The 26,853-nt window shown below is 36.9% G+C and overlaps 1 protein-coding gene across 1 annotated transcript in view; it reads left to right on the top strand.

The window, feature by feature from the left end:
* Positions 1-349: 349 nt before the first annotated feature.
* LOC136838709 (uncharacterized) overlaps positions 350-26,853 on the top strand; it is a 500,953-nt gene continuing 474,449 nt past the window's right edge. Inside the window, exon 1 of the mRNA XM_067104127.1 lies at positions 350-716. The gene's annotated coding sequence lies outside the window, so the exon portion shown is untranslated. The remainder of the gene's footprint in view (positions 717-26,853) is intronic.

Genomic DNA, 26,853 nt, shown 5'->3' with positions numbered 1-26,853 from the left:
CTTATATTTTCACTGCTGGAATAACTTTCAAAATGTGTAATGCTCGCAGGGAAAGGCAATTAAGAAGCTGTCATGTCACTCCTGTTTCAATATTGCCCTGCGAACTTCCCAAGTACATCAAGGTCATATTGCACTAGGCCTATGAATGAATGACCGTGTAATGAATTGCCAGTGGCGAGAGAAGGCTGCAGGTCTCGGCTCGTACATACACATTAATTATGATGCTAGAACATTATCCTTAATGTGATTTAACATAACAGTCAATTATCTTGGCAACAGCGACTTCTTTGCAACGAATCAGGCTGGTTTCTGCCGCTGATATAACTCGGCTCCGAAACTCTCACCATTCAGTAACGGTGTGAGAGTGGCAGAGTCCGGGCTGTGGCAAGTGCAGCCCGCGTAAATCACAGTGGTCCGATCGTGAATTTTTTCGTAAATTAGTCCTTTGAACTTTGTTCAAGCTTCACATTTGCATGGAAGGCTCGTATCCAAGTAAATCGTCTTAGATCAAGCAGTGTTTGCGTGTCAGAATCGTCGTCCGCTGACAATTTATCTTGTTGATAATCTTCACGTGGTTTGTGTTGTGACGGTCGTAGTAGTTAGGTAGTAGCAAGAGAGGGGAAGGAGGAAGGGAACGTAAACCACAACGTCCTTCGAAGCTTCGCGCCCTTCCGTGCTTCATCATCCTCCGACGACCTTCACCATGTTTTGAACAGGTAATGTGGATTATTTTGATTACCTGGGATTTTAAAGCCATTCATACGGGCACCTGTTGAACGCAGGTCAGTCTTTTACTACTCGGTCGACTCGTGCTCAGCATTAAGTCTCTCGCGTACAAAAGTTTTATTTGTTTTTTATTTTTGAGGTTTGAGAATCAGGGTCTGAATTTTATCTTAGGTGATGCTTGAACTAACTTGAATCGTAAATTAACTGAAAGCAGATAACTCGTTTATTTGTGATGTTAAGCGATTTAAAATATATAGGTCTATCTTTGGTTAAGTTGGCCTGAGAATGTCATATCCACAAAAGGTTTTTCAGTATAGGATTGTATAAGACCATTTTAATTTAAGTCTATTGAGGAATACACATTAGCTGGAGAATAGCTTTGTGTTCGTTTTTTTTAAAGTTATAGGTTAAAACTGATAAATGTTTGTTCCAACCATGCATTGCAAACTCTTATTCATCTATTGTAGATCTGTACTGTGCATGCGTCTTACATTTTGCATGGTTCTGACATGTCAAAGTGCCTTATATATATATATATATATATATATATATATATATATATATATATATATATATATATATATATATGTGTGTGTGTGTGTGTGTGTGTGTGTGTGTGTGTGTGTGTGTATAAATTTGCGATTTTTACTACCATTTCCCACTAGACAACTTTCTCATAATTATGTATATTTGACACTGTCGTGACTAGCCAGATTATAGTACTAGTGATACGTTAAGGTATGCCGACAGTGCAACTTTCTTTTTCTCCCTTTGTTTGTATTTCACAGACGTGGAATGAAACAGAAGCCTGCCTTAGCAGGGATCTTGAGCAAATTAATACAGTAGCTAGTGTAATTACTGGGGCGTGATGTTGAATTCTACGTGAACAGTTACAAGATACTTGGCAATTTTGAATATTTTATAATCACGTCATTTTCCACTATGTTATTTTTCAGTGTTTAGAATTATACTGTCAAACTCATTGTTTCTAAAGTATCATCAGCGCTGAATGACCTCATAGGTCCTAGCGCTTGGTCTTTGGCCTAAATTTTGTATTCCATTCCATTCCTAGTGTCATTGACATATGGATATTGTCAGTACCGCGTGTTTTAATATTTACTGCTCTTTCTTATGGTTTCCATTTTCCGTACAGTAATTATTGGGATTTTGACCATCGTATGAAGCATGACGATATTAAACTTACATATATGCTGCTTTTAATCTCTTAGTCCTTTAAGGTAACTTCTGCAAATCTCTTGAACCTTGCAAGCGATCTCCTACCAAGATCCTTGGCCCTTTAAAGGAACTCCTAGTAACAGCCTTTGACCTGTTCCGCGAATTGAGGATTACTCAGCGGTTCTCAAAGCTTCAGCATCCTAATTCCGTTCAGGCCCCACGATGTCGCACTGCATCGTACTAGTGGTATTTCATTCCTTCCACCGTAATACTGGGGAATAATGTTTCATGAAGTATTATGGTTGTTCATGCGTTTGAGGGAGTCCTTTATGCTAACTAATTACGCGCGTTGCGCATGCGCATAGATATGTTTACCTCGTCTTTAATTTTTTTAGGTATTGTCAGTAGCTTCTATTTTCAGTTGAGGTTAGTATATACCCATCTATTTGTGCTTTTCTCTTTTTACCTTATGGGCATTTTATTAATTCGAATTAATGTTCTCTTTGGCTTCTTCCGTGAAAATGTGTACACGTTATGGAAACAGACTTTCCCGCAGAAATTCTCACCCACTGTATTCTGCAAATTATTTTTGTGAAATATTAACTGTCTGTTTAAATAATTCATCTATAGAAACTTTCAGTGCTTCTGATAAAGATTATGAAGTAAGGTTAATATTCTTCTTAATGAAATTTCAGAGCTGGATTTTAGGTCTGGCTCTCGAATACATCAAGACCCATAAGGTCTTGTGGCGGTTTCAGTAAAAATTGTTGTAGTCTCTCTCTCTCTCTCTCTCTCTCTCTCTCTCTCTCTCTCTCTCTCTCTCTCTCTCTCAGTGAGTGGAGTTGGATATGGCGACTAGCACAGTTTCCTGAGATGATTATTGCCGTAGAATTTGACGGGCTTTTAAACCGACTGTAAGGGGACAAATTACAACTAGGCTTGTGACGGAAATCTTTGAACATAATCTACAGTAACGAGGAGTAATTGTCTGATTACAATGAGTAATTAGCGTTAATCGCGAGTATCATCGAAGCCGGAACTGGCAAAAGCTTAGGTAGATGTAGCATGATATAATAGCTCGCAATGATAAAACAGTGTCCATATTAATAGTACCAGATACGCTTTTAATTAACCCAGAAGGTAGATAGCTGTATATAGAATTCTGAACCAGTTTAAATTCAATGTCTTTGTAATAAGGCGGAATCCTTTGAAGGAGACCAGTTAGATAAGCAGAGATGACGACTTGTCATCGAAAATTGGCTAATCAGTGTGCGTGGGCGAATCAAGCTTCCTAAGAAGCAAATGGATATTAATCTCGCGTCACTTGCTGTTTCTTAAGAATTTTAAGAGTAGGGTATCGACATTTTTCGCCATCCTTAAGGGAGGAACGCGTTTGTTCCAACTGCGGTTTGTAATGTTGCTAGTCACTATAGCAGTTGTTACAATTACTTATGCGTAGTGGTGCGGTTGTACTGGAAATCGGCTTTGATTGTTATCCGTCATTTGTTTAACAGGATGCGTATTGGTAGCGCTGTTCATTTGTTTTTGCGTTAGTTGTCGTACTTGCTTCGGTCTATAATTCATATTTACAAGCGCTTCTTCACTTTATGGTCGATAAAGTCCACTTCTCTCTCTCTCTCTCTCTCTCTCTCTCTCTCTCTCTCTCTCTCTCTCTCTCTCTCTCATCATCATTATCGGGAACATATGCTTGGTATGTTTTTTTTCGTTTATCAGAGTTAAATCTCACAATCTATAAAATTTTTACTTTTTTATCTTTTATTGCGATAGAATTCATCTCCCTTTCATGTCCCTTATCAGTTAACAGGTTTTTATGTGGGGGGCCAAGGCCAAATGATATTCTCTCTCTCTCTCTCTCTCTCTCTCTCTCTCTCTCTCTCTCTCTCTCTCTCGCTCGGTACTTTATTTATTAAATATTTATTATATATTTACCTTATAACAGCGGTGATTTCACTAACAGAAAATAGTTGGAAAGAGAATGGTGCAAAATATTGTTTAGACTCATGTTCCATAACACTGCCACGGGGGAGATCAACAGGTAGGCTTGTCTTCTCAACTTAATAGAAACTCTCTCTCTCTCTCTCTCTCTCTCTCTCTCTCTCTCTCTCTCTCTCTCTCTCTCTCTCTCTCTCTCTCTCTCTCCGCAAGGGTCCAGTATTTATTGGATGATTAACTTTATATGGATGTATTTTTTCCCGACGATTCCAGTGCCATTATGGGCGATGTATGATAACATTTCTGTTGCCTGTGTGTTTGTTATTGTGCATGTCTTTATTACTCCAATTTTTTTTAATTTTTTTTATTTATTTTTGTAATTTTACCCTTCCCCTCACCCGCCCGCCACAAGCCGAGTGTGTTAATTGTAGGTCTCTTAGAATGAAGTATTTCCGTTTAAATCGTTAGCGCGAGGATAATAATAATAATAATAATAATAATAATAATAATAATAATAATAATAATAATAATAAAATGGAAATAAAACTGTATTGAACTTCGAATATGAAGAAGCATCTTGAATGAATTTTGTTGCTGGCGGTTGATGTTGAAGTGAGATACACGGTAACATCAATTATGATGATGATGATGGTGGTGATGATGGTTATTATTATTATTTGTTATAATGTGCGTCTCTCTTAAGCTGGAACGCAAAATTTGAATAATTTTATAATCGCTGTTTGCCCAGCAAAGTTTCTGCGGACGCTGCTGGTGCGGGTTCGAATCCTGCTACAGACGCCAGAGTTTCTTAATATTCTCGCATTTGGATCTCAAGATTTGTGGTGACAAGCGTATCCAAAAAGTAGTGAGTAATGAGTTCTTCTATGTATATATATGTATGTATATATATATATATATATATATATATATATATATATATATATATATATATATATATATATATATATATATATACATTCATTAAGCTACAAACGTCCTGTAATATCCAATTCATTTCTACCTCGAATAATATATTTTCATATATTACCCGAAGAAATTTTTTTAGTCAATAATAAGTTCGTCGTCTCGTGGGCTCGAACCACGGAAGACATCCGTGGTTCGAGCCCACGAGACGACGAACTTATTATCAACTAAAAAATTTTTCCCTTCGGGTAACATATATGAGAATATATTATTCCCGAGGTAGAGTAAATTGGATATGAATGGACGTTTGTAGCTTAATGCTTATATATGAATCACGGTGATGTGATAAAAATTCATTCATAATATGGCTGCGTGTGACAAACGCACTACATGGTTAGCATGGCAGAGGTGGGTTGATTACGATTCTAAATACAAATGCCTGAGTTCGACGAGGATTTGTAGGTGGGAGTCGGTATCAACTTATACCTCACTTGTTGGCCGTGTGGTTAAAATTCGCGTCACTGTAGTCTTGAGTTCTTGTCTTCCGTGGTTCGAGCCCACGAGACGACGAACTTATTATCAACTAAAAAAATTCCCCTTCGGGTAACATATATGAAAATATATTATTCCCGAGGTAGAGTGAGTTGGATATTAAAGGACGTTTGCAGCTTAATACTTGTATATGAATCACGGTGATGTGATAAAAATTCAGATATATATATATATATATATATATATATATATATATATATATATATATATATATATAGACGCTGTTATTTCTGTTTGTCAGATATATATTTCAGATCCTCTGTATTAAGTCATATCTTTGTCGCTTAATATCTTAGACTTTCGTTCCTAGTAATTTAGGCCTAAACTGAGTGTAGGCTTAGGAAAAATTCTCTCTCTCTCTCTCTCTCTCTCTCTCTCTCTCTCTCTCTCTCTCTCTCTGTTTACTGCTATTTCCATTTCATAACGTACAGTAAACTAACATTAGAAGTCCGCTGGTATTTCAAGGTCGCGTTAAAAAGTTCTCTTTGGTAAGCACTAATTCGTGTGTGATCAAATACCACCACTTTTATCTTTATAGCTAAAGCTACGTGAGCCCAGAGCTTTGTCTTTGAAGCCAAGGTTGAAGCCAAGGTCATTTGCGGTTAAGATCTAAAGAGGCTTCATTTTCAAGTCGAATTTCTTGGCTTGTGAACGCGACCAACATCATAATGAAGTGTATCCTCGCCCCCTGGGGCTGTCATAACCCCTACCCGTATATTTGCGCCTACCCTTTAACGAATTAATTCATTAATGATGTAATTACGGCCGATCTCTCTCTCTCTCTCTCTCTCTCTCTCTCTCTCTCTCTCTCTCTCTCTCTCTCTCTCTCTCATGAAACCTTTCCGAGTGTCCTCAAGACTGCCGATGAAAGCAGAGGCTTTCTGTCGTAGAACAGCCAATACAGCAGTGGTTCCACTCACACCGCCCAGGCCCTAGACAGCCTAATATACAACAATATTTCTTGCATATTTCGAACAGTTACCTACTCACGTAATTTACACGCAGGAAATTAATAAAATACCTCTAATTCTCACTCGCATATCCAGATGTCTTTTGATGTGACTACGACGAGATAAAACAAGAATTGTGTAAAGTCCACCGTTCATTTGCGTTTGATCTGAGTAGACTTGTTTGTTACAAGCTCGTCATTCTTGTGCTTGTATTGTTAGATATATATATATGTATGTATGTATATATGTATTTATATATGTATATTACTCGTAGTAGGCTTCAGTAAGACAGGATGGCTCCGATTCCAGTTTTAATTCACAAAATATATATTCTCTGGAAGTTTGAATTTCAAGCCAGTGGCCCTTATGGGCTTGTTCCATATGAATAGGGTTCATCTTCTGAATAATAACAGTAATGATAATACACAGTGAAGTTGTGTGGCTATTGTGTGGTTATATATATATATATATATATATATATATATATATATATATATATATATATATATATATATATATATATATATATATATATATATGTATATATATATATATATATATATATATATATATATATATATATATATATTTATTTATATATTATATACATACCTGCAAAGACTTAGTCGCTTAATTTTTAAAAGTAAACTAATGTATTTTATCATTTCTCGTTACCGGACTGCTTTAGCGGTTAGTTTAGCAGGCAAAGGGTGTTCGTGCAAAGTCCTCATTTGTCTTTGCAGACACGCCAATACCTCATGCCACGCAACGCTTATACATTTTCGAAGACTTCTCTTGACGGGCTGCTTTGAAGAGCGAGAAACCATGATGGCATAAGACCAGCTGAACCTGACGAATTTTTCCTTCTGTCGTCTGATCTCCTTGGCGGTTCCGTACCGTGTGTGACAAATTAATTTATTAATTCATTTATACCTTTAGCGAGAATATCAGTAGATGATGTTACCTGTGTCGGTGTACCCATCCCGGACGGTATCATGAAGGCGGGTCGGGACGTGAGGGCGATGCAAACAGCCCCGAAGCTTAGACCTATGTAGACTTTCGTTGTTACACACAGGGTTGGATTGTACGCACCACATTGCGTTTTGTTAGAGTTATTATTATTATTATTGAAAAATAGCAAATTGACACTAATATCAGCAAAACTTACTTTTGATAATTAGATAGCTTCAAAGTAACTCGAAAACAATACACAATACGCAGTGGATATTTTGGATGTATCATGTTTTAATATCATCTATGGAAATTTGAACAGTCTTTTGTAGGCCCATTTGTTCATGACAGATAAAGTAGATGGCTAGAAAATTCTGGAGTAAACGCAGATTATTATTATTATTATTATTATTATTATTATTATTATTATTATTATTATTATTATTATTATTATGTGGTAGTTATATTCTCGACTACTAAGCTTTTGTATAATACTAGTTTTCGAGTTATATTCTGAAACAAGGTTATAGCGCTATGAATATATTTTCATTGAAATGTAAGCCTCGATTATATACTCTCATGTTATGAGGCCACTAATCTAACTTCTGAGGCGTTATGTTGGAGCCGGGCAAAATGTTCCTTGAAAAAACAGAATATACATAAAAACTACAAAAGAAATACATTGACTCTTAACAGGGAAACGGACATCCATTTGCAGTAACATATTTATAATACTTAAAATAAACAAGAATATTGAAAAAAGATATCAGAAAAATTAAAGATTTAAAAACTTTAAACTATAAAAGAGAACAAACTTTCATGACTTTAAAATTGGTTTTCGAAAGTGGATTTCAGTTGGCCTTTGGTATTTTCCAATATTCTTAAGAGTATATTCACTCTTAAGAAGATATTACCTTGAAATCGTTAAAATTAATTCCTGACCCGTTGGGGCAAACAGGAACGTAAAAAAAAAAAGCCATCTCTGAAAACGGTGTCTTGCGGATAGATGTCGTTCTTGAAAAGCTCAAGAGTCAGTTCATTCATCTCTCGATGAAAAGGAAACCGCTTACTACGTAACGAATATGCTCTGTATGATAGAAGGACGGTTATTAAATTATGCGTTATTCAGACTAGTATGGCGGTGATAATTCATTCCCAGTCCTGTAAAGGTTTTTCTGAAAATACCAAAGGCTACAGCAAAACCACCGTATAAATTTTTTTTCGTAAGATTTTTATCAAGTTGACTGTTATTTTTCGTTTTCCTCTGTGAAATCGTCACTTTTACATTTTACTATATTGATATTACCTTTTGTAAAACATCAGCGCTGAATGACTTCATAGGTCCCAGCGCTTGGCCTTTGGCCTAGATTTTATATTACAGCTCTTTTGTAAAACATAAGTTTGAGTCATCTGTCCAGCCAACTATTTTTGATCGCGAAAGCTTAAAAAAAAAAAAAAGGCAGGGCCTATGATGGCAAAAGCCTCGTACTTCATGTAGTGCTCTCTGCTAAACTCAGATTATGAGCCTCAGAATATAATTTCAAGAGTTTTTTAAACAAAGATCCCGCTTTCCCAGTTTCTTAAGATCATTTTAATTTTTTCCAAGAGATCCAGTTATTATATGTATATATCTACGTACATGTATGTATATATATATATATATTGGATATATATATATATATTATATATTAATATATATATATATATATATATATATATATATATATATATATATATATATATATATATATATATTATAATTCAAACAGAAACTCTTGTAGCATCACGTAAAACTTACTTAACCAATAACATCTCTACCTTCATCAAATGTGTGGTTCTTGTAATTCTGAACGCGAGAATATCCTAATGTTTTCTTGATGTGAGCATGATTGCAATAGGCTGACTAGGGAATGCAATGTATTAATATGCCTTTGATGACCTCAGAGGGGTTTGTTAATCGAGTTTTATGGAAGCATTATAAAGTAGTTATCTTTAAGGATAGTGTTCATTTATTTACTTAGGTAAATATTTCTTCTCGTGAGTTTTTATTAGATTGTGATTGCCTAGCATATATATATATATATATATATATATATATATATATATATATATATATATATATATACATGCATGTATATATGTATAATTATATATAACCTATAATGCATATATTTATTATACATATATACATATATAGATTACTGCATATATGTATTATATATATATATATATATATATATATATATATATATATATATATATATATATATATATATGTAAAACTGTATAATGTATATATAATATATATGCGAAAAATATATAAATATATATGTATATATATACACATATATAGCTATTATTTTGTGAATTGGACAGTATCTTTAGAATTACAAAAACTAAGTATAAATAAATAAAATCAGATAGGATGTCCACGGCGCAGTATACGCTAGATGTAGGACGCCCTCGATTTCAGGACACTTAAAACCTTTTTTAAATTCCATCCTTGATACGTGGGAGAAACAGGACGTCCATAATTAGGCCGGTGTGTCGTAGGCCTATTCACCGGGATAAATAATGCCAGGAGATGGGCATGGAATTAACTTAGCCTGTTTTTTTTATATCTCGTACGCAGTCTTTACATTTTTTCTGTGTTTGTTGTTGTTTTAGCTCATTTTCTTATTATTTTCTTGATTTTGACTTTGGATAACTGCGGCAGTTAAGTTTCTAAATTAAAATGATTAATTTTTGCGAAAACTGGCGTGACAATTTCTGAATTAAAAGCACATTAGGAAGATATGGACCCTAATCTCCTGAGCAGCTCTTGTTACTGCCTCCTTCTCCTCCTCCTCCTCCTCCTCCTCCTCATCATCATCATCAGGTTTTGATGACTTGGTGGAAGGTGGAATCTATCTATGGTCTGAGAATTTTAATGACTTAATTACTTATACACTGATATATATAATCTTGACGATGAATAGGCGTGTTATTTTTATACCATTGTACTATTTTTTAATTCAAACTGAGATGTATTTCCTCGCCTTATCTCTTTCGTAAATCGACTTCCATGTTTGACCACGAATAGTATTTGGCTCTTTAGTTTCGGAGCAATTATAATTATAACCGTAAAAACAAAGGTGACACAGGCTCTTATCTTGGAGTGAGAAAAACAACACTAAATTCCGAGGTTTTCGTCAGATATTGCGAGTTCAGAATAAAAAAGCTTCTTGGTAATTAAGCGTCTACGCCTACGACAACCCTACTTTGTAAAACTTGATGTATATCCATAGATTTCAATTTGCTGTTCTCCGAAGGGGATTAGTACCATCAGCGCACCTCACGCGGTGCACTGTAGGCATTATTTAAGGTTCTTTGCAGCGTCCCCTCGGCCCCTAGCTGCAACCCCTTTCATTCCCTTTACTCTACCTCCGTTCATGTTCCCTTTCTTCCACCTTACTTTCCACCCTTTCCTAACAACTGTTTCATAGTGCAGCTGCTTTGAGGTTTTCTTCCCGTTACACCTTTAAAATCTGATTCTCGGTTTCCCCCTTCAGGGCTGTATGACCTCATAGGTCCAGCGCTTGGTCTTTGACCTAAATTTTATATTCCAATTCCAATTCAATTTGCGGTTGTATACACGACAAGGATAATCCCTGGGTCCATCCAGGAGCCAGCCTCTCTCACCACTGGTCCTTATGCAAGACTGAAGACACCTTTGTCCCACTTCAGGGTCGATATATAACATCCTGAGAGTCGGGACTCATATTACGGTCATTTTGACGGTATGGGTACACTTGCTCTTTCATCTTTGAGAGCATTTGCAAGTGTAGAGGCTTGACAGATCCCTCACTGACTTTCAGGATGTGGAATTCCCTGCTGCCTTGCTGTTTCTGTAATCATTTAACGTGCAATAATAGAGGTAGATTTATATGACCTAAGAACGATTATTAACTCTTTCATTTTTCAAACCTGTTAGAGGCGATTTTGCAGTATATATATGATGACCGTAGTGGTAATAACATTCTAAAGATTTAAACCAAGGGATTGTATGTTGCCGATACTGCGCTGGTGTCATTGTTTACAAATGAGAAGATTAAAAAGGTGATGCATCTTAAAACCTCGAATGTTTTGTTGTTTATTAGTGCTGCTTTTCGGAAAAAGACGACAGTGATTTTGTAAGAGTTATAACGAACCATATTCTTTGGAAACTTGAATTTCAAGTCGATGACTCCTGTAGGCATGTTCCCTATGAATAAGGCTTATCTTATGAATAATAATAATAATAATAATAATAATAATAATAGTAATAATAGACAAAATATTGCTTGGTCATGCTGCCCTAACGCGAATAAAGGAGAACTGAGTGTGGCCTCTTTAAACTAACAACAGACCTGAAATGACCTCACAGGTCCCAGTTCTTGGCCTTTGGCGTAAATTCGATATTCTATTCTGTTCTACAGGTGAATTGTCATTTCGCGTCAATGGTGCTTTCCTAAAAAATGGATTTTGATATAAGTGAAAAAGGAAATTCAGTACAATTATCCAAATACTAAAATTGTTAGAAAAAGAGATTTTCTGGTAGAATTCCCTTCTCTCATGCGTGTACTGACTGACCTACAGGAAGAACGCAATTATGCAAACCAGTCATTACTGCGCACTTTTCCTCCTTGCGTTTCGTGTACATACGTGCATGACATTATATCATAGCCAGTTTTCTTTTTTTTTTTGTTTTGTTTCAGAAGTATCTATGAAAGAGGAAAGCTAATAATCTTGTCTCTGTCGAATGTTGCTCTTATCGCAAAAAGTAGAAACAAGCTTTCTAGTGCTATATATAATTGATTCCCAGTTGTACAAACTACATATATATATATATATATATATATATATATATATATATATATATATATATATATATATATATATATATATATATATATATATATATATATATATATATATATATATGTATATATATAGGCTATATGTAGACTTGGCTTTTTAAGAAGTAGGCTTAATAAGAACAAGATCCAGCTGCAAGTTCGTAATCGTAATTGAACTGTGAGGAAAGAAAGGTTCGTAAAAGATTGGTATTTTTGCATTTATATGTTACTTAATATATTTATTCTATTCTCTGTACATTGGTTTTGTTAATGGGATTCTATGCGCGTTATAAATATTTAATACTTTTTGGTTTTTGTTGTTTTGCGCTCACTTTGTGTTATTTGAAGCAAGCAGATATTGTTAAGAAAAATTAAACGAAGCACGAGATGAAGTGTGTCGCATTATATACAGTATCCTTGGTCTATTTACGGCCGATGTCACGAGAGCAAACTTTCAACAAACTGGAAGCCAACAATCTTTGTTTTCCCGTAGGGGGTTAGTGCCATCAGTGCACCTCACGCGGTGCACTGTAGGAATTACTTAAGGTTCCTTGCAGCGTCCCTTCGGCCCTTAGCTGCAACCCTTTTCATTCCTCTTGCTGCACCTCCGTTTGTGTTCTCTTTCTGCCATCTTACTTTCCACCCTCTCATAACAGTCGTTCCTTTGAGGAAATGCGAGTTTTCCTCTTGTTACATCTTTCAGACCTCCTTTACTCAGAATTTCAATTTCATTGCTGAGTGACCTTATAGGTCCCAGGGCTTGGCCTTTGGCCTAAATTCTACATTCCTTCCTTCCTTATAACAGTCTTCGCTAAGGCGATGTCACAAGAGCGCAAACACAGCGACTTCAAATTGATGCCAGGACACAACAGAAAACATATGATTTTGATAAAAGTTACCGTCGGTATAATTTCATAAAGGTTTCGTGCCGAGGTAATATGGTAAAAGATGAAGGTTCATAGCCTTATGTCAATGGCTTTGGCTTATGCGCGTAAATACGTTTCGATGATTAGCGGACTGACGTCTCGTGACTAATCGCACTGAGATCCGGACTTCGTATTTCGAAAAATGTGTACGGTATATACTGTATATCTCCTGGTGTACCGTACGGCCGAGGTAACATTATAACTCTTCGCAAACTTTTTATTTATGTAATTATTTATTTATCGTTTTTTTTTAGTGTGCGAGTTAAAATGTTACCTCGGCCGTACGGTACACCACGAGATATATTTCGTATACAAAGGATTAAGGTAGGATTTTTTTTTGTGTGCTATATTTGGTTATTTAATCTTGTATAAAAAAAAAGATTCAAGTTGCTAAGTCCTGAATCAGGAAAAATTCAACTCAAGATAGAGTGTCTTTTAGAGTGTCATCAACAAGAGAGAGAGAGAGAGAGACAGAGACAGAGAGAGATATGCGTTATGAATCAGGCAAAGAGATTCCTATGATTTTCGTACATTCTGTACTGTTCCTAAGATTGCGTTGAGTATCCTAATCTGAAGATCATACGACCTTTAGTTTTTATGTTGTCTTTTATTTGAAATTTTGACCATTGACCGAGTTTAGTGCTTCTCTCAAGGAATATTTTTTTTTTATACTTGCTTCACGACAGCCAGTGAAACCGAGGTGCTGAATGAAGTTGTATATTATAAGCATTTTGTTAATAATACACTTATTCCGAGAAATTTGATATCAACTCCCCAAAAAAATCACGAATTAACTTTGTGTAAATGTTTTGTTTGAATACTTTACGTATTAAAATTCTAATGAGAGTTCATCTGCAGTAATTTTACCTATAAAAGAATAGAAAATTCTGAAAACGTTCATTGTAAATTTAGGCTTGTGTCCCGCGTCCATCATAATAAACTAAAAAGAAAACTAGGCCTAAAACATCGAAATGCCCGCAGGGGGTTAGTGCCGTCAGTGCACCTAACGTAGTGCACCGTAGGCATTACTTAAGGTTCTTTGCAGCGTCCCTTCGGCCCCTATAGCCGCAACCCTTTTATTCCTTTTCCTGTACCTCCTCCTCCATTCACATTCTCTGTCTTCCATCTGACTTTCCAGCCTCTCCTGACAGTTGTCTCATAGTGCAACTGCGAGGTTTTACTCTTGTTAAATCTTTAGAACTTTTTTTATTCTCAATTCCCTTTCAGCGATGAATGACCTCATAGGTCTCAGTGCTTGACCTTTGGCCTAAATTCTATATTCCAATTCCAAAACGTCGAAATGCGTATCAACAGAATTACGTCTAAAGAGCATAAACAGCATAACTGGTTTGTGTGTATAAATTTAGCTGTAGAAACATTTGTGTGTCCTCCCGACGCGTAAATCACTCGACGAAAAAAATTGCCGGCCAGGTCTCTTGGGGCACCCCAGCGTTTAGCTCTTGTTGTGTCGTAGACATTTCGCCATTTGCATTCATACAGAATGCTTTCCGTTTAAAAGCCTTTGTCCTTCAAGGGACTGACTGCCTCGTTGTTGTGTTATTCAGTCGGGCTAATAATTGTCCTCGTATTCTTAGGTTATGTATGACTGTGTGTAATTTTGAAGTTATAAAAAGTTGTTGGTTCTATGTGCACTTGTTTATTGTTTTATATATATATATATATATATATATATATATATACATATATATATATATATATATATATATATATATATATATATATATATATATATATATATATATATATATATACTGTATAAATATATATATATATATATATATATATATATATATATATATATATATATATATATATATATATATATATATATATATATATATATATGTGTGTGTGTATTTTATATGTTGTATATATATATATATATATATATATATATATATATGTATGAATATATAAATAGGCTATATGCATATGTATATCTATATATATATGTATATATATGTGTGTGTGTGTGATAGATATGCTCACACTGAGTATTTCTGCAACTAAAGGAAAATTTGTCGTCTCTAGATTGAACCATTTAATTTTCCTTTAGGATTGAGTTGTATAGCTGAACTCTTTATCATATTTCTGTGTTAAACGCATGTGTATATGCAACAGTTCCTCCCAATTCCTCCGCTGTCCGTATTTACCGTCCTTAACAGTATCCTTCATTTAAAAAGGCATTCGTATTAACATTTTATAATGCCATCTTTTTGAGGTCATGATTGCGCTTTTTAGCAACGTCGTAAATGTCAGGAGGAAAGCGTGTTTCAGCTTCTTGTAAACAGTGAGTTATGCCCAAAAGGTGGGAGACAGACAGGTCCGTGGCGATTACGAACAGGGCGTACCCGCTTTATACACAAATACTTAATAGCCGGTGATTACGTGCCATGTTGTGACGATTGTTTTTGGTTTCCTCACCTGTGAGTCATTTGCTTGTGTAATGTAGCAGTCTGAGGAGTCTTAGAAATTGATACCTCAGTTTGAGGAGTGTTAGAAATTATTACCTCAGACTGAGGAGTCTTAGATATTGATACCTAACTCTGAGGAGTCGTAGAAATTGATACCCAGTCTGCGGAGTCTTAAAAATTAATACATAGTGTGAGGTCTTAGAAAGCAATACCTCCGTCTGAGGAGTCTTAGAAATTGGTACCTCAATCTGAGGGGTCTTCAGAAATTGATGCCTCAGTCTGAGGATTCATAGAAATTGATCCTCAATCTGAGGGGTCTTCAGAAATTGATGCCTCAGTCTGAGAGGTCCTAGATATTGATCCCTCAGTTTGATGAGCCTTCGGAAATTTATATCTCAGCCTGAGAAGTCTTAGAAATTAATGCCTCAGCATGAAGAGTTTAGAAATTGATATTTCAAATCTGAGGAGTTTCAGAAATTGACACCTCAGTCTCAGTAGTCTTAGAAATTAATACCTCAACACTGAGGAGTCTTAGCGATTGACATCTCAGTCTGAGTAGTCTTGGAAATTAATACCTCAATCTAATGAGTCTTAGATATTGATACTTCTAATCTGAGGAGTTTTAGATAATGATACCTCAGTTTGAGGAGTCCTATAAATGAATACCTCAAGTCTGTGGAGTCTTAGGAGTTGATACCTCAGTCTCAGGAGTCTTAGTTATTGATACCTCTCCGAGGTTTGTTGTGGGGATGATAGTTTTATCCTTTTTAAACGTTATTTACAATTTTATCCGGGGGTTATAGGTTTCAAAAAATTTTAATTACATAACAAAATAATAACGCTAGTATTACAGATCTTTGGTATTATAAGTCCAGATAACTATACTTATATCAAATCAACGTTAGTTGACATTTTAGTTACGTAATTTGAAAAAGAAATTATCCGTTTTAAAAAGATTCATTACCTTTAATGAAACATCTGTATAGTGGGTATTTCGTTATAATATTCGGCTCTCTGGTCTTTCAATAAGATCTTGTTTTCACATATCTTCTTCGTACTTAAGTATTCGATGTTAAAATTACGCAGCCAGATGCTTAAACATACGCTATGTGCATGAATAATATATATATATATATATATATATATATATATATATATATATATATATATATATATATATATGTCGACGGCTGTATACGTTTGCAGTACGGCTAGGCATTAGATAAACGGAATTAAAAATTATTTGGACTGGTCATTACTTGGACTGGTGACCAGCAAGAAATGCCAAACGCCGTTGGCACATCAGCTGAATGTGGGGATTGTAAACCCACCCAAAATACTTGTTACGAAGAGCAGTGCTAGCCAGGTGGTCATAGTCACTGGCTGTCGTTGTTTATTAAACCAGGCAACGGTTCGAATCATGCCGGGGACGAAGCAAATCGATTATAATTCCTTTTAGGTGTAAGTTATCCGAAAGGTATAGTAAAGTGTATATTAAGCGATACTTTTGGCTTAGTATTTGTGAACCGAAGTCACGCGTTTAAAGTGACAAAAATTCTCTCTCTCTCTCTCTCTCTCTCTCTCTCTCTCTCTCTCTCTCATATGTACATGTACGCACACACACGTAGGCTATATACAGTATATATGTATGCATATATGTATATTAGTATATATATATATATATATATATATATATATCATACATTTTATTCAATATATATGTAATAATATATATGTATGTATGTATATATATATATATATATATATATATATATATATATATATATATATACACATATACATAACGTATTTATTTATTTATCTGGCGAACTTAATTGACGTAGAAGCGACGGCATCCTTGTCGCACGTCGCCATCATGAATGGCCTTCAGTCATGGCTTTAATGGGTCTGCGTAATCACTCTAACGAGCACCGGGGCTTCAGGTAACGAATGTTTTGAATCTGTCCTTATTCCGTAAATTGTTTGCAGTTTATCAGTCGTGTCCACGTAGAGGAGCCAACGTAAATAAGGGCTTTTGGCGGAGAAGGGACTGTAAAAAAATAAAAAAATGAAAAAAGCGGAATTCGGTCAACTTGACTTTGCTGTAAACACGCGACCTTAATGGTAAACCAACACTGATATGAAAGGTTGATTTTTTGTTTATATCAAAGAATGTTATCAGTTATGAGGAATAGGTTGGGGGGTAGGGTGTGGCCCTGCTAGAGTGTCATGATGAAGGCATTCCCCTGATTAAGAATGTGAAGTTTTTAGATCTTTCTTGTATCTTAAAGTCTCTCTTTGAGGGGCCTTTGCGTGTACTGTTGGGTCGGTAAGATTATTTATCGTCTTGCTTTGAATTTTGACTTATCTTAAAGATAACCTTCCTTGAAGTAAGACTTGTCTCGGTTTCAGCTTTTCTTCCGTTTTCTATACTAGATCCTTCGCGCGAACTTGGGTAACTTCCTATACTCGGTAATGAATTTGCCACTTATTTTCTGACTTTATCTTTTTTGAAGGGTTTTCTTCTACCTCAGCCTCACTTTTAATGTTTAATGAAGAATTAGCTGTCAGTTGGTAATGGGACTATGAGAGTTACGATAATCGATCTTACTTTTTATCCGTAGTGTCAACATTTTTTTCTGTATGAAGATAATTTGTCTTTTAAATTGTGGCTGGCGCCATATTTATTTTGCATATATATATATATGTAAATATAAATATATACACATATATATGCATATACAGTATATGTATATATGGGTACTTACATAAATATATATAGGCCTATGTAAATAGAAATGTATATATATACATACTGGTACATATATATATATATATATATATATATATATATATATATATATATATATATATATATATATATATATATATCATTACTCAGTTTTCATATGATTGATTACCCAATTTTTTTCTGTCTTGATATGCCATTAAGGGTGGAACATTATGTTCTTTATTTTATGCAAAGTTATGCTCTTGATTTCTGTAAGTATTTTTGTCTGCGGTTGTGCTAAGCGCGTTAGACCGTCTGAAAGGCTTCGTGTAATTATCGTCCTAATTAGCCTCTCCCCTACTCGTTATGTATAATAGAGGTTTATTTTATATGTAAACAGCCAACAGAATAGCCAAACTTTACTTCAAGAGCCCTCTGCTTATCTCCGTCACTTAGAGCCCCACAAGGAGTAAATTTCATTTTGAAATATCTGCGTAGCAGTATAATGCGGTCAGTGCACCTCACGCTGTGAACTGTAGGCATTACTGAAGGTTCTTTGCAGCGTCCCTCCCGGTCTAACTGCAACTCCTTCCATTCCTTTTACTGTGCCTTCGTTGATATTCTTTATCTTCCATCTTACTTTCCACCCTGTTCTAACAATTGTTTCTTAGTGCAACTGCCGGGTTTTCCCCCATTACACCTTGAAAACTTTTTTACTCTCGTAGGTCCCAGTGCTTGGCCTTTGGCCTAAATTGTGTGTCCACTGCGACTCCGTCTTTTCACCGTCTTATGCTCTTAAAGGCCGAAAGTGGCCCTGTGTTTGGCTTGACAGTCTGAATTTCATAAATCAGTCAGTCCACTTAGGCATATACGAGTATTCGAACCTTTGTTGTCTGATGGACTAGTAAATAACTCCCTTTGCGTTTAATATGAATTTCGTGTTACTGGGTGAATTGTGATTTAATTTATTAAAGTATAGCAATGCCATTTGTTAAATGAAAAATTTTCCTACACACTTGGCCAAATTTGTATATATATAAAAATAAATATATAATATATATATATGTATATATATTATATATGTATGTATATATATAAATTATATGTATATATATAGTTATATTATATATATATATATATATATATATATATATATATATATACATACCGTATATATATAATATATATACATATATATAGCCTATATATATATGTGTGTGTATAATTATATACATACATACACGTATATATTTTCTATCTTTTACTGGTAAAGGAAAGTGGGATCCACTTCCAGTTTGACTCCATCTCTATTTCGGGTTTCGAATTTTAAGTGTTGACTTTTTTCATTAATTCCTTTTATTTATTGTGCGAATGTAAATTACTTTTGTCCCGGTTTCGCTAAATTGTACTTCGTAAAGTTCGAGAATAATAGTACAAGAAAAGTTCATTAGCTGCCTTAGAGACATTACGCAACAAAAGGTATATACCGTGTATATATTAACTTTCAATATTAGAATTGGGGTCTTGAGCACATTTTTTTATTCGTTTTAGTTTTATGAAAAGAAAACTATCGTGCCGGCTTTGTCCGTCCGTCCGCACTTTTTTCTGTCCACAATTCATGGGAAATTAATACATGAATCGGTATACATAGCAGATGCTATCTTGACAAGTTAATTCTTGGGAAATTAATACATGGATCGCTATACGTAGTAGATGCTCTCTTGACAAGTTTGTTCATGGGAAATTTTAATACATGAATCGCTATACGTAGCAGATGCTCTCATGACAAGTTAGTTCATGGGAAATTAATACATGAATCGCTATACATAGCAGATACTCTCTTGACGTGTTAATTCACTGGAAATAAATACCTGTATCGCTGTTAAGTTTATAGTTAACGGCCTTCCGTTTTTAATTTTACAAAAACTTAGGTTCATACAAGTAACTCGCAAAACGTATTAGATGAGAAATTAACACTTCAATCGCTAGAAAATTTATATTTAATGACCTTAAATTTTCACCATCACAACTCGAATGAATAGTATGGGGGTGGGACGGGAAAGCCTTTAACAGTTTAATACTAGTAAAATCTTTGCCCATTGCCGAATTCTGGCACTCGACATTCCTGCGTTCACCTTTCATAAATTTCCTCGTTTTTAATTTGCTGGTAGGTTTTCGTGGGTGATAGTCTTGTGACAGGGAAACCCTGGTATATTTCAGGCTTGTTCTGTTTTAACCTTTTTAATAGTTAATTGTTGACTTGCACCTCAGTTACGGCCATGTAATTGTGATACATTGATTTTTGTATCCATCATTTTTGTGATTCCACGCTCATTATATATATATATATATATATATATATATATATATATATATATATATATATATATATATATATATATATATATATATATATATATAATATGAATCACGGTGATGTGATAAAAGTCATAATATGGCTGCGTGCGACAAACGCACTACACGGTTAGCATGGCAGAGGTGGGTGGATATCGTCTCTAAATACAAACACCTGAGTTCGATAGGGCGATTTGTATATGGGAGACGATATCCACTTATACCTCACTTGCTGGCCGCGTGGGTTAAATGCGTCCACTGTAGTCCTGAGTTCTTGTCCTTCGCTGGTTCGAGCCCACGGGACGACGAACTTATTATCAACTAAAAAATTCCCCTTCGGTAACATATATATGAAAATATATTATTTCCGAGGTAGAGCGAATTGGATATTAAAGGACGTATCTAGCTTACTGATTGTATAGGAATCACGGTGATGTGATAAAGTCATATATATATATATATATATATATATATATATATATATATATATATATATATATATATATATATATATAAAATATATATATATATATGTATATATATATATATATATATATATATATATATATATATATATATATATTATATATATATATGTGTGTACTGTATTTATGCACACATATGCACTTTCACACATGCATGGGCACACATAATTAGTGCGTTAACGTGTTTTTGTTCGTGATATGTAATTAATTGGACCCTTGTGGCATAGAAATAATAGCGATGTATGTCCAAATGTGTGAGTTCACACACAGATGTCTGTAAAGGGATTTACATATGTGTGCACAGATATACAGGAGCGCAACTCAAACTGACGTAAGTGCAACACAAGCATCTGTATCACATACGTTTTCGCAACTGCTGATGTTGACTAACTTTGACAAGTTATGGCCCGTCATTTTGATGCCATTTTCCATCCCTCTTGCCCAAATTGTCCCCTTCCCTTCCCTTCCCTTCCCTTCCTCCCCTTTCCTTTCCTTTCCTTTCCTTTCCTTTCCTTTCCTTTCCCTTCCCTTCCCTTCCCTTCCCTTCCCTTCCTTTCCTTTCTTTTCCCTTCCCTTCTCTTTCCTTCTCTTCCCTTCCCTTCCCTTTCTTTCCATTCCCTTCCCTTCCTTCCTTCCCTTCTTTCCTTTCTTTCCCTTCTCTTTCCTTCCCTTCCCTTCTCTTCTCTTTCCGCCTCTTTCCTTCCCTTCTCTTCCTTTCCTTTCCTTTCCTTCCTTTCCCTTTCCTTCTCTTCCTTCCCTTCCTTCCCCTTCCTTCCTTTCCCTCCTTCCTTCCTTCCTTCCTTCCCTTCCTTCCCTTCCTTCCTTCCTTCCTTCCCTTCTCTTCCCTTTTCCTTCCTTTCTCTTCCTTCTTCCTTCTTCCTTCTTCCTTCCTTCCTTTCCTTCCTTCCTTCCTTTCTTCCTTTCCTTCCTTCCCTTCCTTCCTTTCCTTCCCTCTCTTCTCTCCCCCTTCCTTTCCTTCCCTTCCTTCCCTTCCTTCCTTCCTCCTTGTCTTCCTTCCTCTTTCCTTCCCTTCCCTTCCCTTCTCTTTCCTTCCTCTTCCTTTCCTTCCTTTCCTTCCTTCCTTTTCCTTCCTTCCTTTCCTTTCTTTCCTTCCTTCCTTTCTTTCCCTTCCCTTCCTTCCTTTCCTTCCTTCCTTCCTTTCCTTCCCTTCCTTCCTTCTCTTACCTTCCTTCCTTCCTTCCTTCCTTTCCTTCCTTCCTTCTCTTTCTTTCCTCCCTTCTCTTCTTTCTCTTCCTTCCTTTCTTTCCTCCTTCCTTCCTTCCTTCCCTTCCCTTCTCTTTCCTTCCTTTCCTTCTCCTTTCCTTCCCTTCCTTTCCTTTCTTCCTTCCTCCTTCCTTCCTTCCTTTCTTTCTTTCCTTCATGCCTTCCTTCCCTTCCCTTCGCTTTCCTTCCCTCAATTTCCTTCCTTTCTCTTTCTTTCCATTTTCTTCCCTTCCTTTCCTTCCCTTTGCTTTCCTTCCCCCACTTTCCTTCCTTTCTCTTTCTTTCCCTTTTCTTCCCTTCCCTCCTCTTTCCTCCCATTCCCTTCTCTTCTCTTCTCTTTCCTTCCATTCCCTTCCCTTCCCTTCCCTTTCTTTCCATTCCCTTCCTTTCCCTTCCTTCCTTCCCTTCCTTCCTTCCTTCCTTCCTTTCCTTTCCTTTCTTTCCTTCCTCTTCCCTTCTTCCTCCCCTTCCTTTCTTCCCTTCCTTCTCTTCTCTTCCTTCCTCCTTCCTTCCTTCCTTCCTTCCTTCTCCTTCCTTTCTTTCCTTTCCCTTCCTTCCTTCCTTCCCTTCCTTCCTTCCTTCCTTCCTTCTTTCCCTTCTCTTTCCTTCCTTCCTTCCTTTTCCTTCCTTCTCTTCCTTCCTTTTCCTCTTCCTTCCCTTCCTTCCTTCCTTCTTTCCTTTCCTTCCTTCTTTCCTTTCTTTCTCCTTCCCTTCCTTCCTTCCTTCCCTTCCTTCCTTCCCTTCCTTCCTTCCCTTCCCCTTCCTCCCTTCCCTTCCTTTCCTTCCTTCCTTTCTTCCTTTCCCTTCCTTTCCTTCCCTTCCTTCCTTCCTTCCTTTTTCCTTTCCTTCCTTCCCTTCCTTTCCTTCCTTCCCTTCCTTCTTCCTTCCTTTCTTCCCCTTCCTTCCTTCCTTCCTTCCTCCTTTCTTCCTTTCCTTCCTTCTTCCCTTCCCTTCCTTCCTTCCTTCCTTCCTCTTCCTTTCCTTCCTTCCCTTCCTTCCTTCCTTCCTTTCTTCCCTTTTCCTTCCCTTCCTTCTCTTTCCTTCCCCTTCATGCCTTCTTCCTTCCTTTCCTTTCCTTCCTCTTGCCTTCCTTCCTTCCTTCCTTCTCTTCTCTTCCTCTTCTTCTTCCTTCCTTCCTTTCCTTCCCTTCTTCCTTCCCTTCCTTCCTTCCTTCCCTTCCTTTCCTTTTCCTCCTTCCTTCCTTCTTTTCCTTTCTTCTTTCTTTCCTTCTTCCCTTCCCTTCCTTTCCTTCCTTCCTTCCCTTCCTTCCTTCCTCCTTCCTTCTTCCCTTTCCTTTCTTCCTTCCTTCCTCCCTTCCTTCCTTTCCTTCCTTCTTCCTTCTCTTCCTTCCTTCCTTCCTTTCCTTCCCTTTCTTCCTTCCTTTTCCCTTCCTTCCTTCCCTTCCTTTCTCTCTTCGCCTTCCCTTCCCTTCTCTTTCCTTCCTTCCCTTACCTAATCTTCCCTTCCCTTCCCCTCCCTTCCATTCCCTTCCCCTCTCTTCCCCTCCCTTCCATTCCATTCCCTTCCCTGCTTCTCCCTTCCATTCCCTTCCTGTCCATTCCATTCCTTTTCCTTCCCTTCCTTTCCCCTCTCTCCCCTTCCCTTCCCCTCCCCATTCCTGCATTCCCTTCCTTCCCTTCCCCTCCCCTCCTCCTTCCCCTCCCTTCCCTTCCCCTTCCTTCCCCTCCTCCTCCCCTCCCCTCCCCTCCCCTCCCTTCCCTTCCCTTCCCTTCCCTGACATTTTGAGGATAATGGGGGTGGGGGGTTATTGTGATGTTGGCAGGGTCGTTGTTGGTGGGTGCAAGTTGTGGCTTCTTCCTACCCTCCCCCCCTAGTCCCGATACCCGAATACCCTGGGGGACTGAGTGTGGTGTCGCGATGGATGGCTTTTTATAGCAATGCCCTGTATTCTCTCGCAGCGACGAGGTTGTTCTGTAGCCCCCTGCGACCGTTATCCTTACCTTGGCACCGATGCCCCTAAGCCTATGCCATAGATCCGATACCTGTTGCTTGGACCATCCGCTCCCCCCGTGTTTAAGGTCAGGTACATACATCTGCAGTGGGTCGGTTATGAGGAAGGCGTGAGTGAGTGAGTGAGTGAGAGTGAAGTGAGTGAGTGAGGGCACTTTTCAAGCTTCGTTTGGATTGTGCAGAAACCCTCCCTCCCACAACCCCACCTCCACCCCCACCCTCCTTTCATTCTTAGCATACCTCTTTAGCCAGGTCCCTCTCTCCCTCTGCAGGCGGGCGGTCGGGCGGGCGGCTCCCATGCCAGCAGGGACGGCTGCTCTATTCAGGGGTGGGAGGAGTAGGGAAGGGGGAGGGGGGCTGGTGCGGAGGCATTTAGGGGGTAGGAGGAGTATGAGGGGGGGAATTGGTTTGGCCTTGTTTCGCTTGGCCTCAAGAGTGTCTCTGTCTGACTCTGGGTATTTACATGCAATTATTGCTCATCTCTTGCTGCTTGTTCTTTCTTATTCATTCATTCATCTTGTTACTTATTTATCAAGTTGCTTCGGTAAGTGGTTTTCAAGGCGTGGAGAAAGGGCCGCTTCAAGGTGAACGAGAGAGAACAAGAGAGAGAAATCGAGATGAATATCAGCGCGGCGCTGCTCGATTTCATAATGTAGACGTTCACAGTTAGCCAGCCGTGAGGTTGCTCTCGTAGTTTCTTGCGGTTGTGACACAGCTCCTCTTGTTCCTTCGCACATACTTCATCTATGGTAAAAGGGAAAGGTTTTGAGCTTGCAGTTTTATTTTAAAACCATAAGCTAGAGGATTTGAGTACACACAACCACTAACAGTTTCGATATATCTTTTCTGTGTGGATAATATCCATGTGTGGAGGATAACATCCATATGTGGATAATATCCACAAGCAAGAGAAAGTGTGGCGAGATGTCTCGAAACAATGCAATTCCGTACTCAAAGCCTCGTTTTCTTATTAAATGAATATAGTTGATGTCGATGCCTAATCTTCATTAGTGACAGGATTATGGGCTACGTAATTACTTTTGAAGAATAAGCACAGAGTGTACCTAGGGTACACTGCATTTGGAATGTTATATTTCAAGTTTATTTACGGTTTTATACTCACTTCATAGCCGAATGTTAAAAAAAATGAGTGGTGTCAGAACATGAGTGTTTAGAATGTAGAAACAAGTAGCATAGGTTATAACGAAAAAGACGCTAGATCATCCGTTGAAATGCGTGAAAGAGATTCTGAATCTCTTAATTTATCGATTTCACTAGTTTCCAAAGACCAGGTTGTTAACCCAAGCGAAAATTGGCATTATTCGAGGTTTTAGGAATCCTAAGACTTTCAACCATCTACAGTATTGTAAAGATATTTTAATTTATTATGTCTATAATCCCTGCCTTCAAGCTTAGGCTAACAGGCGTTAGTTCTGTCGAACTTTTGCGGATGTTTTACTGCACATGTAGATTTCTTCCTAAACTGCATGGATTACTTTTTTTTCTATCACAAACCTTATACTATAAACTTTCTTTCGTTCAGAGACTTTGTACTGTAAACCTCTGTGTAGAACGCTTAACATGTCATGGTTCACATAGTACTGGTAACCACAAAATGCAGCATGTAGGTACAGCAACATGCATTGTATCATACATGATGATTTCAGTGAATGCAATGTGTATTATGTTGTTACTGTGGTTCGTTTGTTTCTTGTTATATAGTTGTGTTTGAGAGCAACACGGGACTTCTGATTTGGGGTGAAAGGCCCCCCTCCACCCCCCCCCTCTCTCTCTGGAAGGTCCAGACTTTACATTTTACTTGGTCGTGTGTAAGTATGGGAGAGGCGGTGTGGTGGTATAGTATCATTTTAAGAGCCCAGACACCTTGCAATGCAATTTAATTGTTGCAATTTCGCACTTTTGTCAAGAGCACAATGTCGTTGACGCTGTTCAGCAAGGATTACAGTGGTATTATAGTAATACACTGTCCTTTCCTCTCATATTTTTGATTCAGTTTTCTCACATACTTCTGGATTCAGTTTCCTCATATATTTCTGGATTTAATTTCCTCATATATTTCAGGATTTAGTTTCCTCATACATTTCTTGGTTAAATTTCCTCATATATGTTCTGGATTCAGTTTCCTCTCATATTTCTGGATTCAGTTTCCTCTCATATTTCTGGATTCAGTTTCCTCATGTTTCTGGATTCAGTATCCTTATATATTTTTGGATTCAGTTTCCTTATATATTTCTGGATTTAATTTCTTCATATATTTCAGGATTTCGTTTTCTTATACATTTTGGATTGAATTTCCTCATATACTTTCTGGATTCAGTTTCCTCTCATATTTCTGGATTTAGTTTCCTTATGTTTCTGGATTCGGTTCCTCGCATATTTCTGGATTCGGGTTCTTCACATATTTCTAGATTCAGTTTCTTCACATATTTCTTTATTCAGTTTCCTCATATATTTCTGGATTCAGTTTCTTCACATACTTTTGGATTCAGCTTCCTCATATATTTGTGGATTTAGTTTCCTCATATATTTCTTGATTTAGTTCCCTCACATTTTTTTGGATTCAGTTTCCTCATATTTTTCTGGATTTAGTTTCGTC

The sequence above is a fragment of the Macrobrachium rosenbergii genome, chromosome 5 (assembly GCF_040412425.1).
Source record: "Macrobrachium rosenbergii isolate ZJJX-2024 chromosome 5, ASM4041242v1, whole genome shotgun sequence".
NCBI lineage: Eukaryota > Metazoa > Arthropoda > Malacostraca > Decapoda > Palaemonidae > Macrobrachium > Macrobrachium rosenbergii.
This window is presented reverse-complemented; position numbering and strand designations above follow the sequence as displayed.